The following is a 20797-nucleotide window of genomic DNA, read 5'->3' on the forward strand; positions in this document are numbered from 1 at the left end:
AATAACATCAACATCATAAGGAAAATGTATGAATTATTTAGTTTAGTAATGTTTGTAGTAACACAATACAACTATAATTCAAAATTGAGTCGCGTTCTGAAAGGAAACATGGGTTTCAACTCGAAGTTTCAATCAGAATGCTCTGATCGTCTTCTAATCGAAACGTCTAGTTTCAAATCCTTCAAATTTATTATTAAATCATTAGCTATCAAAATTGATTTTGTTCACCATTATTTGTAGAATCATATTCGAACAATTGCAATGGTTACAACAGGCCACCTTAGATTGAGAAACGACCCTTGGAGTTTGTACCCTTGAACGCTATTAATACGGATGGGTTTTTCCAGTTGTGTGAAACTAGTGCAATTTTAATCAGTGATTATTTGGAATTATGGTTATGAAAGAAGTGAATTGTTTGTGAAGACCTACCTGTTAACGTTTCTTTTTTGGTCGAGCAGAATTCCTTTTTGGTGCCATCAATCAGCCAATTCCGAAAGTTCAGCAAAGAAATCCAGCTGTACGCAGTAAGTATTGAGTCAAAAAAACGTCTACAACTTAAGGTAAATCTCTATGTACACAATGGCCTATATCAGATTTGAGGCATTGTATGGTATTGTTTCAATATATAATTGATTTTCCGTAAACAGTTTCTGCAAATCGTATAATTTGGATTTCGGGAGACTTCTTAATCGTGCTCGTTTTATATATTATTACACGACCACGAGTAGATTTGGTGGAGTTCAGGAGACTTTTCTATCGTACTCTTTTGGTAAACTGTCTTGCTCTATATATTACATTACCACGGAGTAGACTGTCTTCGAATTCGATCCAACACGGAAAGCAGTAGTCGCAGCCGATTCCATACACATTCCGCCTAGCTGTTTGTTAAAGGGACACATCAGCTCACCGTTTACGCAGTTAAGTGGTGTTTAATCATAAATCAAATTTGTTTAGATGGTTGCTTATAAAAAAATCATCAACATATCACGTAATTGGCAAAACATGATTAAAAAACGCAAAGCGGTAAAATAGCCAGCGTAAACGCTTTTCCAGCCGTTGCAACTGCCAAATCTTCGTGACATTGTCGCGCAATGTTGTGAGTAGACTGGTGCTTTGTTTAAATCAACGTTTTACTATGACGCAGCATAATGATCCAGCCTACTTATGCATGTGTTATTGTATTATAAACAACCGACATAAGTACACGCATCAGGTCAATCCAAAACAGGGTGGTACAATGACAAGTAAATAAAGCATTCATGACACTAATAAACTAGGCATACTACTGAATTGCCATGATGCAGTTTGGAATGCGATCGTGGCTATGCTCCCGACGTGCAAGGGCCCTATTTAATAAAGCCTGTATTAGCACAACAATTTGCTCAGCACAAAATAGTATTGCTTAGCAGAATCTGGTTACCAGCCCAATTTTACTTAAATTAATTTTAAATGTTGTGGACTTGTGGCTGGTGCCGGACAACTTTTTGCCTAGTAAAGTTGTTTTTTGTTAGTCGGCATTTTCTGCTAAACAGCAGAAACTGGTGAGCCCTGGTATTAATATTGTAACGTCGGTTGATTGAAACAACGTTTTAATTCTGAGTTATTTCTTTATTGTTCCACTTCTCTGCTATCTTCGGGAGCATCAGTGACCTTACCGGCATAACCTTTCTCTATTAGTGAGCTCATGAAGGTCACATAGTCTTGATTGAACGTCGGGTTGTGTCTTAGCTTCTTCTTAAGGGACATCAGACGGTCCATGGCATGAAATCTGTTGTCCTCAAGCTTGCATGCTGGTTCGCGAAAGGGCAAGTCACACTGGTAGTGGTTTCCCACCAACTTCAGAGTTGTTCCAATAATTTCTTCAAATTGCTTATCTTCAACGGAAGGTTCCTTCTTACTGTCAACCAGGCGCTCTGGAAAGTCCTTGTCTATGGATGCTGTCACCATGTTCTCCAACCTCTGAAGTTGTCCTGCTTCTTCTCTGGCTAGTTGCTGGTTGGAAATGTGGCAGGGCTCTTCCCTACCTCTGACCATGCCCCATATGATCCATCCAAGCACTGATCTGGCTCCATGGGGCTCGTTTTCTTGTCCTGTTCTCAGTTATTGTGGCGTATAGGCAGCTGGGACGTTATTGACATATTAGCATCCCCACATCGGCCTGAATTACAGGAAGTTCAATCTCTCTTAGGTGCTCGTACCTATCAATGTCCTCTTGGGTTGGCATAAGATCTCTGGTGACAGGCATCTTGGGTTTAGTGTAGACCAAAGGAAGCTCGACGGTTGAACCATTGTCAAGTACACACACCGCCAGTTAGTCCAAGCTGCTGGGCAAGGTTATCGGTACAAAAGGTTACGCTGCTGCCGGGGTCAAGGAATGCCTAGGTCTCCACTGTGGTATGGGTGGTTGGGGATCTGACTCTTACTGGTATGACTGCCATGGTGCAAAGACCTGCTCCGGCTCCCATTTGGGATTTGGCCCTGTCCGTGCCTCAGGACATGTTAGTGGAACAGGTGATCTCCTGGTCAGTGGTCTTGGGGTGTCGAGCCGTGGGGAGTCTTATAGTTAATCTTCGTGAATCTCAAAAATTCAAATAATCTGCCACTTGTACAAAACGTTACGATCACAACGTACCACCAATCGTTTAGTACAAATCTAGTGTTCTATTTTAAATGCTTCTTCGCTTTGGCGGTTAAATTAATTGGGTTGTTTTTGTTTCATCCCATTTACTTCTTAAATACGTTTTAGTAAAACCATTAACCTACAAAGTACCAATAGTGTCCACTGCCTTTAAATGAATTTTGGAGTTGTATTATTACGGGTATACTTTTGAATGTTTTTACTCAGTCGATTATCAATGTAAATGGAGCATTCCTTTTGTGTTTAACCTTAACCAAATATTTACCACCATTGTGTTGTTGGCAGATTATGTTGCTGTTTACCGTTATACAATTATTAATCTTTAATTAACTTGTGTAAATTAAAGCTTTTGTAAATATTGCTTAAAAATGAGGCTTACGAAAAAATTAGCAGGATATAAGTCTTATATTAAGCAAGTGACATGGTGTTCTGCTTGCCACAGTTTAGTCCGGTAAGCATTTTTCGTTTGGCTTTGCTACTTTAAATAAGGGAATAAAAGGGTAGCGATGAGTTTTTTAAACTGCCGTTCACAACCGGCAGGGTCCTGGCAGTGCGATAAAGGCACAAGCCTAATGTGAGGGCCTTTATCGCACTGCCATGACCCTGCAATGTTTTAAACGCCAGTTAAAGAACGAGTCACTACTCTTCCATTCCCATTCATAGATGTCTTTCTGGTTAAAAGGCGTAATAAAGTAGTAGTATGCATCCTCTTATTCGTGGACCAAAATTGCACGACGAGATCGATCACCACTGAAAACGAAGTTGTGAACTAAACGTATCCAAAAAAACAACGGTTATAAACAGCTCCAGCTAGTTGTTATCAACCGTTTAAACACACCCACGTGACGCGCTCTCCACCAATCGGAATAGCGAAATTGTCTGAGGTATTTATGAATGGTTAATAATAACCGCACACATTTACCTTGCTGTATCAGTTGCTGCTTTTTAACTCACCATTACCCATTTATGATATATTAAGGGAATAAAAGGGTAGCCACTCGTTACCGTGTGATAAAGGCCCAAGCCGAAGGCGAGGGCCTTTATCACACGACAACGACCATGCAAGGTTTTAAACGGCCGGTAAAGAACGAGTCACTAGTCTTGTATTCCCATGCATAAATGCCTTGGTGGTTAAAAGGCGTACTAAAGTAAGAAACTCTGTAAAACTTATCCGTTACCGACGTGCTTAAGCTATGTATGTACATGTACGACGTCCGTGTGTTGCATTGTTATGACTGAGACGCCTACTTCCGACAGTTTCCGGTTCTGTTCGTGCGCGTAAGAGTCTTCGGCAAAACGTTCTCGTTTTCCTTTCACACACAGCACGGCAAACTCAACAAAGGCGCCCGCATCGCCGTAACAAGAAACGCCTTGCACCAAGACTAACGTGGAGTATCCGCTCACAACCGGTTATAAACGCTGGTCATTATCAAAAGTTTAAACACCCCCACGTGACGCGCTCTCCACCAACAGGGATAGCGAAACTGTTTGAGGTATTTATGAATGTTTATTAATTGAAGTAACTGGTGGTATTATTCCTTAAAAAGTTTAAAACAAGTTTGCGTACAGTTTTAACTTCAGATATTTAATTTAAAACAATGAGAACTAAAGGGTTCCACCTTCAGACGTATTTAAATGACTTAAACCACACACTTTCAGCTTCAATTTGTAATAAAAGCAAACATTAATGTATACAAATGTAAGCATCAACCCCCCAAAAAAAATTGTAAACTGCTCATTTGAGTAATCTGGGATGTTTTGATTGTTAATACATTGTTTAACCAGAAAGTTAAAAATAATGTAAGCTGTTGAGTGACGCTGGCCGAATTTTGATTTTTTTTTTCCCGCGTCAACTTTATATTATTCTTTATGTAATTGTGTAGAAGGTAAACATTAACAAGATTCAAAAGCTACCGTATTTTGTTTTCTTCTTCTACAGTTGTGTTAAGATTTACCCTTTTACTAAACAAAAACATCCAGATAATTTAGCAAAACTAAAATCATTAACTCTCACCGGGGTGGCGGGATTGGGGGGCGAGGCGCTGCTGGAGCTAAAAGTACTGCCGACAATATTGTGAATGTTGTGCTCAGCAGCTCAGCTACGCTTTGATCAAAAAGTAGCTTTATGCATTTCGGTCCAGATCAATAGAGGGCGCTCGCTTGCGCAGTAACTGAGTTATAGTTTGTATTTACATGCACAGCCAGATATGCCTGCCTGTTTAGATCATTGTGATAGAGTAAACCTTTGGTATTTGAAACCGTTGGATTGGATTAAATATTATATAAATATAAATGTATACAATTAAACTAACCTGTTGAAATTGCATGGCAAAAGGTATCACAGTTTTGAGAAATCGCCGGAAGTCCGGCGCAATGTCCAAGCAGGAAAAACAAAACTAATTTTGTTTATACTTCTCAGATTCAACCATTGGGCCTATAGGGTTTAAAGCTATTTTACAATTTCGGTAAACAGTATTGTCCAAGTCCCACACTTCGTGTATCACAACTTATATTATAAAAAACAAACCTGTGAAAATGTCACAGTACAAATAATCATGGGAATTATACAACTAATAGACAATTGCACTAAGTGAGAAAGATAGCAGATGAAATCAGTATGGAGGCAACATCTTAAAGCCGAGGATTGTAGTGAAGTGTCTTACAAGAACAAACCAAAACAAGAACAAACTCGAACCCTTGCTTCCCCTTTCCGTATACACCCAATTCCTCATTTTTTTTAAAACCAAATATTGTATGTTACGAAACGCTGAACCGCCATGTTCTGCTGGCTGCCGGGCAAGATACGGACGAGTTACTATCACATTATGGTTTATATATGGTTTATTTTTTTGTTTTGTTTCCTGGTTTGCTGGCACCAATTGTTGTAGGTTAGTCTTTTTAAATTGTGGTTTATGGTATTTTTGCTCTTTTACTTTGGTGGTTGGTTTTATAAAGTTGTTTGTATGTTGTCTCCCCGTACTTGTAGGATGATTGTGAGTATCGGGTCACTGTGTAATACTTGTCCCGTTTATCTTTGTTAGTCTTTCTTTTCTATTTCACAAAATGTTGATGTTTTATAGTTGATGCACACTGTAAAACAATGTTCATGTATTTAAAGGCAGTGGACACTATTGGTAATTACTCAAAATAATTTCTAGCATAAAACCTTTCTTGGTGACAAGTAATGGGGAGAGGTTGGTGGTATAAAACATTGTTAGAAACAGCTCCCTCTGAAGTGCCATAGTTTTGGAGAAAGAAGTAATTTTCCAGGAATTTGATTTCGAGACCTCAAGTTTAGAACTTGAGGTATCGAAATCAACCATCTAAACGCACACAACTTCGTGTGACAAGGGTGTTTTCTTCTTTCTTTATTATCTCGCAACTTTGATGACCGATTGAGCTCAAATTTGCACAGGTTTGTTAATGTATGCATATGTTGAGATACACGAACTTTGAAGGCTAGTCTTTGACAATTACCAATAGTGTCCACTGCGCCTTTAACGTGATGTCTGTAATAAAATGAATTGAGTTAGATTTAATTGAATTGAATTTAACTGAATTTAATTTAGTTGAATCGAATTGAAGTACAATTATTTGGATCAAATTTAATTGAGGTCAACAGCATACTTGAGATTAGAGTTCATTTATTTGTAGTCCCGTCGCGCGCCTAACGTCATCAAACTTTACCGCAGCTAAAGTGGCAGGAGATTCCGTCCCCTGGAGATTCGGTCCATCTATAAATATTGCAAACTGTGTCCAAACTACTTCATATAGCGCCCACTTTCGGAACAGACACACAAATAAAAGTTCACACAGATTTACAAATAAATTACAGGGTTTACAGAGGGTAATGGTGAAAGAGTTCTCTCAAAATATTATTCCATTAACTTATTTACTATTTGAGAAAACATTAAAACATTTATCAATTCTCGATATCGAGAATTAAGGATGTATTGACACGGCGAAACGTGCGGAAACAAGGCTGGGTTTTCCCGTCATTTTCTCCCGACTCCGTTGACCGATTCAGCCTAAATTTTCACAGGTTTGTTAGTGTATATAAAACTTTTGATACACGAAGTGTGGGCCTTTAGACAATACTTTTTACCGAAAGTGTCAAATGGCTTAAGCTCCCAAATCGGGGACGGAATCTCATTAGATGTTATTGTAATTACGATATACGTATAATAATGCTCCTCTCGTACGTGAACGGGCTTGAATGGAGGCTAGAACTCAACGATCAAAATTCCATAAACACATCCGTTGAACCCATCATACAGCGCGATACAATCGCAACGCCGGGTTGCAATGCATCATTATACGCATTACCAATCATTGCACCTTTCAACTAAAGCCCTTTTCACACTACAGAACCATTTCCCGGGAAATAAACTCCCGGGAAAATCCCGGGAGTTTTTAACCCCACTGCCAACCCAGCAACCGTTCTCACTATCCCAATTTGATAACTCCCGGGAGTACTATTTCCCAGGAATATGCACGGTCGTTTCACACTTACGATCAAACCCCAGGAAACGTGGTAAACAAGGTCAGCCCATGCGGAAGTTACAATGTTTGTGGACGGAAGTCCGTTCCCACAATGCCACGCGCCGGCTGCAAAATCCTTGCCACATGCGACCCAAAATGGCTGCACTTTAATTGTGTATTTACGTGTTGTTATACCAATATATGGTGTGATTACGGCTGAAAAGAAGTCTTGCAGTTCGGGGAAGACGTCGCTGGCGTCTTTTCAGGAGAAGACGATTGCTGGGACAGTGTTTTAAAGACATGCGGTATAACAATCGGATGGAATTTGTCGTGCGATTGACGGGTTTCATGGCACTTGCTGGAAGTATTTATTGGTCAAAGGTCAATCTGGTCTACCATGAGCAGCCACTGGTGGGAGCAAGTTGCTATTAGAAAAAACGAAAGGGAGCTTTCCATCTGCGACAGCTTTTTTTTTCTTTTGAGAACTGTAATTGAATGGACTTTTGTGTCCGTGTTTTACCCAGAGGTTTTGTGTTGGCGTTCATCTCAATTTTTGCCTGTTCACACTATAGTTATTTCCCGGGAAATTCCCGGGAACTTTCGGTTGATCTGTTCACACTACAAAAATACTCCCGGGAAATGACGTTTTCCCAGGAAATAATTAACCCTGCTCAGGGGCAGGGTTAAGGGAATCAACCATGGGGTAAGGCCTAGAAATTTTCTGAATGGCATTTTCGAAGGATTGCATAATAATGTCCATGATGTTAGGGCCAAGATAATTAAAGGTTTTATAGAAAAAATATTAGTCGATTTTGCACAATCTGACAATAGCAGTAGAAAGAAAAAGAAGCATTCTTCCCTCCCAACATCAACAGTTTTCCCATCGTGCAAAGAAAGAACACGGAAATAGGCTTTAGCCCTATATTGGCTAGCATTTTTTCATGGCTTCATAAAGACTTTTAAATGTATGTTTCTTTTAAACAATTTTTTTTGCAGGAGAACACTTAATATTTAGACCTTGAAAAACAAAACTATTATCCTACCGACCTATAGTCTTTTCCGCAAGGTTTTCAGTTTTTATCTGCAATGGGCAGGGGTCCGTTAATATCCAGCTTCACGCAGGCAGAAAACTTTTCCGTTTCTTGTATGCCCATCTAGCTGTTTTTGGACTGCATCGTCGGCCAAAAATGCAACTAGTTTCAAAATGTTATCATCACTCTATCGTTCACTTCTACCCAACGTAAGAAATTGAGCAACAGATTGAACTAAAATATTTACTACCAAGTGGTAGACAGCAATGTTGATCGAAGAACTCAAATCTGACTCTGGACAACAAAAGTCCATCAACGGCCAAGTATACATGCATTAAGAAATACCACACACACATGGCGTGTGTACGAGAAGGAAGCTTGTTCACGCCAACTATTCTGTTCCTATTCCATTCACGTGGTCAATTTTTTAATTCATATATTTATTTGTAAATTACAGATGTAATTCACTTTTATTTTCGTACTTAATATGAACACTTTCAGAAGGAGAAAACAAAAAAGGGCTATTGTTATCACGCGAATTATTTGGCGCGCTATTTTTGACGTCTGTGACCTTTAGAGATTAATTACGTCTCAACACAGTAGAAACAAAAGGTGGGGTAAGTGAAACCCGCTTTCGTTCTCACTAGCTGTTTTTCCCGGGAGAAACGTTTTTCCCCGGGGTTAACTCCTTTAACCCTACTCCTTAACTGGGTAAATTATTTCCCGGGAAAATGTTACTTCCCGGGAAATGTTTTGTAGTGTGAACAGATCGACTAACATTTCCCGGGAATTTCCCGGGAAATACCTGTAGTGTGAAAAGGGCTTAAGTGTGGGTTTTCCCCGCTGTGTGCAACTGCCAATTTACCGATCATTAAAGGCAGTGGACACTATTGGTAATTGTCAAAGACTAACCTTCATAGTTAGTATATCTCAACATATGCATAAAATAACAAACCCGTGAAAATTTGAGCTCAATCGGTCATCGAACTTGCGAGATAATAATGAAAGACAAAAACACCATTGTCACATGAAGTTGTGTGCGTTTAGATGGTTGATTTCGAGACATCAAGTTCTAAATCTGAGGTCTCGAAATGAAATTCGTGGAGAGCTGATTGTCACAATGTTTTATACCATCAACCTCTCCCCATTACTACTCACCAAGTGAGGTTTTGTGCTAATAATTATTTTGAGTAATTACCAATAGTGTTCACTGCCTTTAAACTTTACCTGCTTAGTATGCGGTAGTTGGTTTGTATATGGGTTTTTCCAGTTGTGTGAAACTACCATTGGGTATGCAGCTGCAGATACATGTACTGTACTTTCATACGCAGAAGTCGGGTTTGAGGCAGACACGTTTTGTGTGCTATTTCAACGTTGTTTGTCGTTAAGAATCCAATATTTTTACCGGCTATCAGCCACTTCCAACAGTTCAGCAAAGATCATCAACTCTATGCAGTGAGTAATTAACATATATAACATATATAACACCAGGTAGGACTTCGTTTTCACTAGGGTCTATGATGCCGTCTTAAATACGAACATGTTCAAGTTTAATACATGACAGCACTGGGAATAACATTAGCGCAGATTGAACCAAATTGGCCATCTCCTGTGTTAATTTTTGTTAACTAAACCGACAATTGTTGCCGGCTATCAGCCACTTCCTGAAGTTTGCAAATAGGACCAACTGTACGCAGTGAGTAAAGTGTGTACTAGCACTAGGTAAGACTTTGTTTTCACTAGGGTCTTTGCTATCTTATTCGAACATGATCGGGTGTACATGACACAACTGGAAATAACATAGGCCTAAGCGCAGATTGAGCCAGAAATGTGCCATCTCCTGTGTTAAAAAAAGGTTAATTCAATTTGTTGGCCAATATTTTAGCCAGACTATTTGAACGGGTTACTGCCAATTGAGTGTATTCCTTAAAGGAACTGTACACCTTTGGTAATTGTCAAAGGTCAGTTTTCTCATTTGGTGTATCTCAACATGCATAAAAAACCTGTGTAAATTTGAACTCAAATGGGCGTCGAAGTAGTGAGATAATAATGTATAGAAAAAGACCATTGTCCAACAAATGTTGTATGCCTTCAGATGCTTGAATTCGAGACCTCAGTTGAGGTCTCGAATTTAATTCAAATAATTTAGTGAGAAATAATTTTTTTTTTTGCTGAATTTAGCCTGTATTTATTCATGTGTGGGAGCAGTTAGTTATTTGTTTGTAAAATATTTGATCTATTTCTTATTGCAATTTTATTAAGGCCTAACAATCACGATTTTGGTTTATTGATAGTTCATTTTTTTTCCCCCGTTTCCCGTAATTTGCAGTTCTTCTGCTTTTGATTTGGACAATAAATGCAATACATTACAAAACAATGCAATACATCAATAACAATAAACTCAGACGAGTATAACAGCTGGTCAGATTTACTCGGAAAATAAACCTTGCTCACTCCGGTTGCCAGTTGCTTTAATGATTGGTGCACGCTGTTTACGTTCGGCAGGAAAACTCTCAGTTATTGGCAATACAATTGTAATTGGTAAGAAGTACATCAGCTTGTGACATTGTATAAGAGAAATCCAAATCCAAGTTCTGCCGCTAAGGACAAATATCACGTTTAAATGAACACGTTGCCTTGGGTCGGATGAGTTGGTCTATAAAAAGCGTTTGTAACCGTTTAGTATAAAATGTATGGTTGGAAAAATGTTTTAAAAGTAGAATACAATGATCCACACAAATTTGCCTCGAGACTGCGTGGTTTTCCTTTTACTTTGCCGAATTAACACGGTAGGCCATTTATGGGAGTCAACAAAATTGACTCCCACAAATGGCCGACGGGGTAAAAAGAAAACTGTGCAATTTCGAAAATAATACCTTTTTCCAATAAAACAATTTTCATGAATTAGTGATTGACGGTTCCGTCGTTAAGGATCCTCGTTTGCAATAACATCATCGAGATTCAACGATCGGTTCGGTTACAACGCACATAATAATTATTTATCAATGAACTTTGCCCCGCATCGCGCACGCCCTCAATTGGCGAAAGTTATAAATGTTTGAATATGCTTCAAGGCTATACATTGCACCATTCTACAGGCGTGCGGCACACTGTGTGGCAATTCTTTCTCAGTTCGTGAATGTGCGTTTTGTGTTGGAGTCGATCAATGGCCAATCACAACGTGCGAACTGTTTATGAACTTTGCAAGCAGTTGGTATTTTCATGGTGTGGGCGACAGATCGAACCAAGTGGCCGAGTGCATCGTTGTGTTTTAACATTATGTTTACCATCGTATTTCCGACGATGTAGTTTTGGTTTTGGCTTGTCAGGTACTTGTTTATTATTATAATGCAGTCTAAAAATATTATGTTTGTCGTATTGTTAGGCAGGGCGGCCCAAACTTTAGGAGGGCGGCCGGCCCTCCCAATACGTGTGTGTGAAAAACAATATCAGACACTTCATCGTTCATCGTGACAGCACTCGGAAATAATATTTCAGCTTCGAATAAAGGGTTTATTGTCGTTTATTGGGCATTCAAAGTTAACAATACTTGTTGTTTAATACCACTGCGATCTTTAATATGTTATCGTGACCTTTGACCCAATTTTTGAAATAACGCATCATTCCAAAAATCAACAAAATGAAAACCACTTGATATAGCATGTCGTCCTCTATCAGAATTTACTAAGAAACAACTGGGCTCTTCAAAATGTACAACTTTAAGACTATTTTTATATATTTGTTAGGTTACAAATTAGTCAATTTATAAACTTTACTTTATAAATAAAAAATAATAAAAAACTTTCCAAAGTTACTAAAACTGTAAATGTTTGGGATTTTTTTATGTTGAGGGCTGATGTGGTCTAACCAGAATCATACTTTAAGATACCAGCAGTGACGCACCCATGATTTAGTATGGGTTGTGGATTGAGGGGGGGGGGGAGGGGGGGGGCATATTTCCCAAACAAAATTCTTTCCAAGATGCAACTCTGACTTCATCGGAAGGTTAACATGCCTGTTCGTGTGCTATACGATTAGCGGCGCTATGAAATGGAAATCGCACAGTTAGCACAAAATCTGCTGCTGAACAGCTTTACCAAAATGGGCCCTGAAGTCAGAGTTGCAGCATGGTAAACAAATTGTTCTTGAGGATTTCTCAGAAAGTTATTATGCATTAATTTGTTGTTCAAGATTCATCACAGGGGGTTAAAGCAAGACTGAATAAGTTTGTGAAGAAAGGCAGACAGCTTCTCCATCTCAAATTTGATGTAATCTCTAACTGGGATCACTAATAATCACAGTGTTGCACCCAAAGGGGGGGGGGGGGGGGGGATGAGTCCAGGGGATTGATCCCAGCCCTCCAATGTATTCAATTTGTTTGTTTGATTTGTTTTGATTTTTTGTTTTACAATCTTCGAAAGAAATATTTGGGGAAAATATGGCCCACCCCAAAACATAATAAATCCTGGGTGCGTCACTGCTGATAATTTAAATTCTGATTCTGGTTAAACCACATCAGCCATCAACAAGACAAAAATCGCAAACCATGAAGACTTTAAGTAACTTTAAAAACAGAAGAGTAAGTTTTGTTGGTGGATTTATTATGTAAGTATATAAATTGACTAATTTGTAACCTAACAACTGTACAAAAATAGTCATAAAATTGTAAATGTTGAAGAGCCCAGTGTTTCTTGGTTGATTCTGATAGAGGATGACATGCTCTATCAAGTGATTTTTATTTTGTTTATTTTTGGAATGGTGCATTGTTTCAAAAATTGGGTCAAAGGTCACGACAACATATTAAAGATCATGGTGACTTGTACAAAAATAGTCATAAAGTTGTAAATTTTGAAGAACCCAACTGTTTCTTAGTGGATTCTGATAGAGGAAGACATGCTCTATTAAGTGATTTTCATTTCGTTGATTTTTGGAAAGAAACATTATTTTAAAAACTGGGTCAAAGGTCACGATAACATAATAAAGATTACAGTGACTTACATTCCAGAAAATTTATTTTTGACAAAATAATTGATTTCAGCATGCAATTCTCATCATTTTGATACCAAATTTGCATATGTGTGATGAGAATTGACATGGTTATGACATATTTTTACCAAAAAGGTGGTATTTTACCCTAAAAACGTCAGATTTTAGTGGTTTCTGCCCTGACCACACGGTAAGTCCGATCGGGCTAAAAATTGGTGTGCATTAATTGCTCATTAGGGCCTACAAGCACAGCAATTTTGATCAAAATCGGAAGACATGAGGTAAACAAAGTGCGTTGGTCTGACATGGAATGACCCATATATGTACTTTGCACATGTGGTTACTCTACTCATTGCAGGCAAAGCCTGCCTCGATTGACGTCACACAAGGGGAAGGTGGACTCAGCCCCCAAACGAATTTTTTCTATTTTATCATATCAATCGTGACAAACATTAATGATAAAAAAATGTTTATTGTTCATAAGCATATACTCTTATGTTTGAAAGTAATTAATATATATTTCCAGGTGACTTTAACTGTATGGTAAGTATATGTACAACTATAAAACAATGAATCAAACACTGGTTTCAATCACAAATCAACGACTGGCACATTTTAAACAAACCATCCCGAAGCTTTTCAATTATGTTTTTAAAGGCAGTGGACAATATTGGTAATTGCTCAAAATAATTATTAGCATAAAACCTTACTTGGTAACGCGTAATGGGGAGAGGTTGGTAACATAAAACATTGTGAGAAACGGCTCCCTCTGAAGTGGTTTAGTTTTCGAGAAAGAAGTAATTTTCCACGACTTTGATTTCGAGACCTCAGATTTAGAACTAGCTGTCTCAAAATCAAGCATCTGAAAGCACACAAATCCGTATGACAAGGGTGTTTTTTTTCCATTATTATCCCGCAACTTCGACGACCAATCGAACACAAATTTTAACAGGTTTGTTGTGTTATGCCTATGTTGAGATACACCAAGTGAGAAGACTGGTCTTTGACAATACCAATAGTGTCCAGTGTCTTTAAATATGACATACAAAGGACAACAATCCTTGTCATGTAAAAGGGAAAGTCCATTGTTTTTTTACTGAGTGCTGGGTAATTTTACTCGTTTAGCAGGCACTGTATGAGATACAGTTTGTTGGACCGAAAATCGTTTCTATAAATCACAGGTTATCGCAACTCTCAACAAAAGGCTTTTAATGCGGTAAGTCTGTTTCCACCCAATGTATAAAATCACTGACTGAATGAAAACAAAAAAATTATATTCGTTTTACTTTCAGTCTCACCACGATGACCGAAGCTGCACTTCACACTGAAACCACTTGCAAGATTAAAAGTGTACACATCGAATGCCCAATCTGCTTGACTCGGTTGATCGATCCGAAAATCCTGGACTGTCAGCACAGCTTCTGCTTAACATGTCTTCATGAACTTGTAAGCAAACAGGATCCAAAGACGGGTTTCATCATTTGCCCAGTGTGTAGAAAGAAAAATTCAATCCCAGATAAGGGACCATCGGCTCTTCTCAACTGCTTTCTCTTGAGCTCGCTTATTGATGACGTCATCAATCCGGATGGTCCCGGAGAGGACAATAGGCCTAACTCTCTTGTCTCGATTTGCGAAGGATGCGACGAAGGTCTTGATGCCGTCTCACGGTGTGTTGACTGTGATGCGAATTTTTGCAAGATTTGTTTGGAATACCACGCCAAAATAAAATTGAACAGGCATCATCGAGTCGTGAATGCAGCCGGGTCATCAAATGAGGGATCCAGAGACCAGAAAAAAACTTGCTCTCCAAAATGCCGGAAACACACTGACCAGGAACTGTGCTTTTATTGCGACACGTGTGACTTACTTGTTTGTCTCAAATGTGTGGTATTTGATCACAGAGCGCAAAACCACAAACTCACTGAAATCAAAGACTCCATTCAATCTTATCGTCAAGCTGTTGAAGAGGCATTGATGAGATTTGATGAATGTCGCAAGCAATTTCAAAAAGTAGATGACTCTATCAAACACTCACAGCATAGATTACAGCTTATGGTAGACCAGGCTCTTCGAGATATTGTGGCTAAGGAGGAAGAGGAAGTTGCCAAAATCAGAAAAGCATCTCGCCTCCTTCAAGACAGAATAACTCAAATCGGTCAAGAAAGAGGTGAGGAATTTGGCATCATACAAATCAGCAATAGCGATAAGATGGGCCGCGCAGAGCAGATCGTAGCTTCAGTCAACAACTTGATGCAACATGCTGATGACTTTGAGCTGCTGGACCTCAAGCCAAAGGTAATGCACAACTTAACATTCCACAAAGAGCTCCAGTTTCAAACAGTGCAGCATAGCAAGTCATTCATCGGGTTCAAAGGTCATGATGTCGTCACTGATGCGGATATCGGTGAAATACTAGAGGAAGAAAAGTGGGAAGTGAAGACAGAGTTTGGTAAAGAAGGGGAAGGTGAGGGGGAGTTCAAGTTGGCATGGGACGTTGCTTGTTTTAGCAACGGTGACATCATCGTTACTGATTTGAAACGGTTGATATTATCCAAATTTACATCGAGTGAGTGGTAGTTACAAATCTCAAGGTGTGCAAAGTAGAACAGTAGATGGACAACTACAAGCCCCTGTGGGTGTTGCGGTGTCCTCTGATGACCTGCTTCTGGTTACTGACGGACAAGATGTAAAGGTTTATGATAGCGAACTGAGATTTATTCGCAAATTCAGACCCTCACAGAATGAAGTCGAGGGGCAGTCAGAGAGTATGCTTTTTGGTATTGCTGTTGACAAGAAGAAAGATCGTATTGCAGTGTCTGACTGTCGGAGAAAGGTAATATATCTTCATAACAAAGATGGATCCACCATTTCCAAAATACATCATGATGATATTGACGACGTCGGCTTTCTATATGTTAGCAGCAAGGAGCGACTGATCTTTACAAACCACGATGAGATGAAACTAGTTTGTGTGGATTTCATGGGAAACGAGGTGTTCAATATCAGCACCTCCATTTACGGCAAACCTGTTAATCCTGTTGGTGTGTGTTGTGATGAGGCTGGCGATATATATGTGTCTATTTCTGACGGTACGGTGGGAAGCGGTGAGACACATCATTACGATGCATCAGGTGAGTACATCGGCTGTGTAGCTCGTGGTTTGTTCTATCCTCAAGGCATGATGTTTACTCCTACCGGTGACCTCATCGTGGCTGACTGGAAATCAGTCAAGATATTGCATCGCGTGTGAGTGTCGATGACGTCATGGTCGTGAAATTTACAATATTATTAATGATAAGGTAATTTGCAACTTATAAAGTTTAACACTTATAGTTAATCTTAATGAATCTCAAAAATGCAAATAATCTGCCACTTGTACAAAACGATACGATCACAACGTACCTCCAATCGTTTAGTACAAATCTAGTGTTCTATTTTCGCAGATAAATGCTTCCTTCGCTTTGGCGGTTAAATTAATTGTTTTTTTTTTTGTTTCATCCCATTTACTTCTTTAATACGTTTTAGTAACAACATTTAACCTACAAAGTACCAGCTTAAATGTGTAATATCCGTACCATAGTGTAGTCTTTTGTGAACTCTCAGCCTTGTAACTCAACTCTATTTACACGAGCCTTTTAAATACACTTAAACATATGCATAAAATAACGAGCCTGTGACAAATTTAGGTCAATTGGTCGTTGAAGTTGCGAGATAATAATGAAATAAAAAACAACATTTGTCACACGAAGTTGTGTGCTTTCAGATGCTTGATTTCGAGACCTCAAATTTGAAATCTGAGGTCTCGAAATCAAATTGGTGGAAAATGTTATGCAAATATTTATTTTGAGTAATTACCAATAGTGTCCACTGCCTTTAAATGAATTTTTGAGCTGTATTATTACAGGTATACTTTTGAATGTATTTACTCAGTTACTAAATGGAGCATTCCTTTTGTGTTTAACCTTGACCGATTATTTACCATCACTGTGTTGTTGGCAAATTATGTTGTTGTTTACCGTTATACAATTATTAATCTTTAATTAACTTGTGTAAATTAAAGCTTTTGTCAATATTGCTTAAAAATGAGGCTCACGAAAAAATTAGCAGGATGCAAGTCTTATAATAAGCATGTTACATAGTGTTCGGCTTACCACAGTATAGTCCGGTAAGCATATTTCGTTTGGCTTTGCTACTTTAAATAAGGGAATAATTCCAAAAGGGTGGCGATGAGTTTTTAAACTGCCGTTTAAAACCGGCAGGTTCGTGGCAGATCGATAAAGGCACGAGCCGAATATTTTAAACGGCAGTTAAATCACGAGTCGATACTCTTGTATTCCCATTCATAGATGTCTGTTTGGTTAAAAGGCTTAATAAATTTGTAGTATGTATCATCTTATTCATGGACCAAAATTGCACTGCGAGATCGATCACCACTGAGAACGAAGTTGTGATCTAAACGTATCCGAAAACCACCGGTTATAAACAGCTCCAGCTGGTTATTATCAACCGTTTAAACATACCCACGTGACGCGCTCTGCACCAATCGGAATAGCGAAATTGTCTGAGGTATTTATGAATGGTTAATAATAACCGCACACATTTACCTTGCTGTATCAGTTGCTGCTTTTCAACACACCATTACCCATTTAGTATTTAAGGCTGAACATAAAGGTACCCTTTTTATCTGATCGTTATTCGTTACAATGAAAATGTCACGTTATATGTGAATTATTAAGGGAATAAAAGGGTAGCGACTCGCTCTTTACCGGCCGTTTAAAACAGGCAGTGTGGTTGTCGTGTGATAACAGGCAGGGTCGTTGCCGTGTGGAAAGTTCGGGCCTTTATCACACGGCAACGACCCTGCAAGGTTTTAAACGTCCGGTAAAAAACGAGTCGCTATTCTTTTATTCCTATTCATGAATGCCTTTTTGGTTAAAAGGCGTAATAAAGTAATAAATCATGTAAAACCTTTTCGCTTCCGACGTGCTTGAGCTCTGAATGTACAGGTACGACGACCGGTTGTTGCATTATGACTGAGACGCCTACTTCCGACAGTTTCCGGTTCCGTTCGTGCGTGTATAGTCATGGTGCAACACGTTCTCGTTTTCCTTTCAAACACAGCGCGGCCAACTCACTGACAGCGCCCGCATCGCCCGTATTAAACAAGAAACGTCTTGCACCAAGGCTAGCGCGTAGTATCCGCTCAAAACCGGTTATAAACACTGGTCATTATCAAAGAGTTAAACAACCCCACGTGACGCGCTCTCAACGTATTTATGAATGTTTATTAGTTGAAGTAATTGGTGGTATTATTCTTTAACATGCTAAAACAAGTTAGCGTATTAACTTCAGAGATGTAATTTAAAACATTGAGAACTCTAGGGTGCCACCTTCAGACGTATTTAAAAGACATAAACCACACTTTTTCAGCTTCAATTTGTAAATACACGCAAATATTTGTAAACCAATGTAAGCATTAAAAAATATTGTAAACTGCTCACTAGAGTAATCTGGGAGGTTTTGATTGTAAATACAATGTTTAACCAGACAGTTTAAATTACGGTAAACTATTGAGTGACGCTGGCCGAATTTTGATTTTTTTTTTCCAGCGTCAAACTTATATTATTCTTTATGTAACTGTGAGAAGAGATTAACAAGATTCAAATGCTATACTGTATTTGTTCTTCTATAGTTTTGTTAACATTTAGCCTTTACTAAACAAACTTATTCAGTTAAAAGTACTGCCGACAACATTTTGAATGTTGTGCTCAGCAGCTCAGCTACGCTTTGATCAAAAAGTAGCTTTATGCATTTCGGTCCAAATCAATAGAGGGCGCAGTAACTGGGTTATAGTTCGTATTCCCATGCACAGCCACATATGCTTACCTGTTAAGATCATTGTGATGAACTAAACCTTGGGCGTTTTAAGCCGTTGGATTGGATTTAATATTTTATAAATATAAATGTGTACAATTAAACTAACCTGTTGAAATTGCATGGCAAAATGTGTTCACAGTTTTGAGATATCGCCGGAAATCTGGCGTATGTCCAAGCAGGAAAAAAAAAACTAAAATGATTCCACAATCTGAAAAATGCAACTGAAAGTTTACACTTCTCAGATTCAACCAATGGGCGATGAATGTGATATATTATTACATAACCAGATTACTTCGAAGTGAGATGAATCTCAAAATGCTTTTTACATTTGAAAGCTATGTTAAGTTCCCTTTGAAAGTATGTTATTTAAAAAGAAAGTCAACGTAAACCATTATTCAGTCACCAAATAGTGATTGGATATAACGGATTATTGTTTTTGGGGCAGCTTTTTTGTAAAGATCCTCATTTTTTGTTGATAGCTTTTTGAGATTGAAGCGTTAGAATTAGTTAGAATCATTTTTCTTAATTATCCCGCGGTCGAATACTGTTGTATGTATATCGATATATGTTCAATATTAAAATTGTTTGATTTCGACTGACTGTGATGTTCATGGCCCAGGTCCAAGTCACGGACGATGTTGTGTTAGGATCTTTCCAGCTTGATTGGTCAGTTTGAACGGTACTGATACATGATTGGTCAGGTTGAACGGTACTGATACATGATTGGTCAGGTTGAACGGTACTGAGACATTATTGGTCAGTTTGAACGGTACTGAGACATGATTGGTCAGGTTGAACGGTACTGAGACATTATTGGTCAGTTTGAACGGTACTGAGACATTATTGGTCAGTTTGAACGGTACTGAGACGTTATGTTTGCGATGTACATATGGAATATTGTTTAACCAAGTGATGTTTGCCATATTACGGTAACTTTTGTACGCTTCTTGGCTTCAGCCTTATCATAAGCGACCAAATACGTGAACGTGAACGTCAGAAAGTTGCGTTTTAAAAATGTCACATTTTTAGCATACGTGAGTTTACCATTTTTGTCACATCAGGTAAGGACAGAAGCACAGAATCGTGTTGATAAAAATAATAATAATAATAATAATAATAATAATAATAATAATAACAATTAAGAGTCGAGGGAGATTATAAGAGCGTAATCATTATTTTCAAAATGATTGTAATCGGTAATTTATGTTAACTATTGAGCATTATTAAACGCTTAGAGCGCTGTTTAAGACGGCTGTATGTTAACTATTGAGCATTATGATTGAATAAAGGCATCCGACCACTGCAGCGGCAGCTTAAAGACAGTCTCCGTCGCCTGTATAACTAAAGTCTCCTTTTTAGGGTTTAATTGTAAAAAAGGTTGACAAATAGAGGGACCGCCTTTATTAAAACTGGTCCATTGGCCAAATTATTGAACTTCAAAAAGGAACACGCGAGATTATTTCCATCCAAGATGTGCATCCACCATTCAATTTACTTATTATTATACACGGCTTTTGTTTTGATTATTTGTTGGTTCTGTGTATAACTTGCGCTTGATGTTTTAACTAGTACCAAAATAGGAGCAAACAGAAGTAACATACATGTATAGAGTGTAAGCCCACACAGTTTGATGGCATTAGAGGTGGGACGTGTTGCCATCATAGTCTGCCAAAATAAATATTTACCGAGACGCATAACGATAAGTAGTCCCCAAAACGGACTTCACACCACACTATAAATAAAACGCATAAAAAAAAAACACGCAAACACAACTAGTTAGTGA

At 38.5% G+C, this 20797-nt stretch overlaps 1 pseudogene; it reads left to right on the forward strand.

Annotated features, from left to right (window-relative positions):
- Positions 1-401: 401 nt before the first annotated feature.
- Positions 402-20307, forward strand: LOC139942942 (uncharacterized; annotated as a pseudogene).
- Positions 20308-20797: the final 490 nt, after the last annotated feature.

This window comes from Asterias amurensis, chromosome 10 (assembly GCF_032118995.1).
Source record: "Asterias amurensis chromosome 10, ASM3211899v1".
In the NCBI taxonomy this organism is placed as follows: Eukaryota; Metazoa; Echinodermata; class Asteroidea; order Forcipulatida; family Asteriidae; genus Asterias; species Asterias amurensis.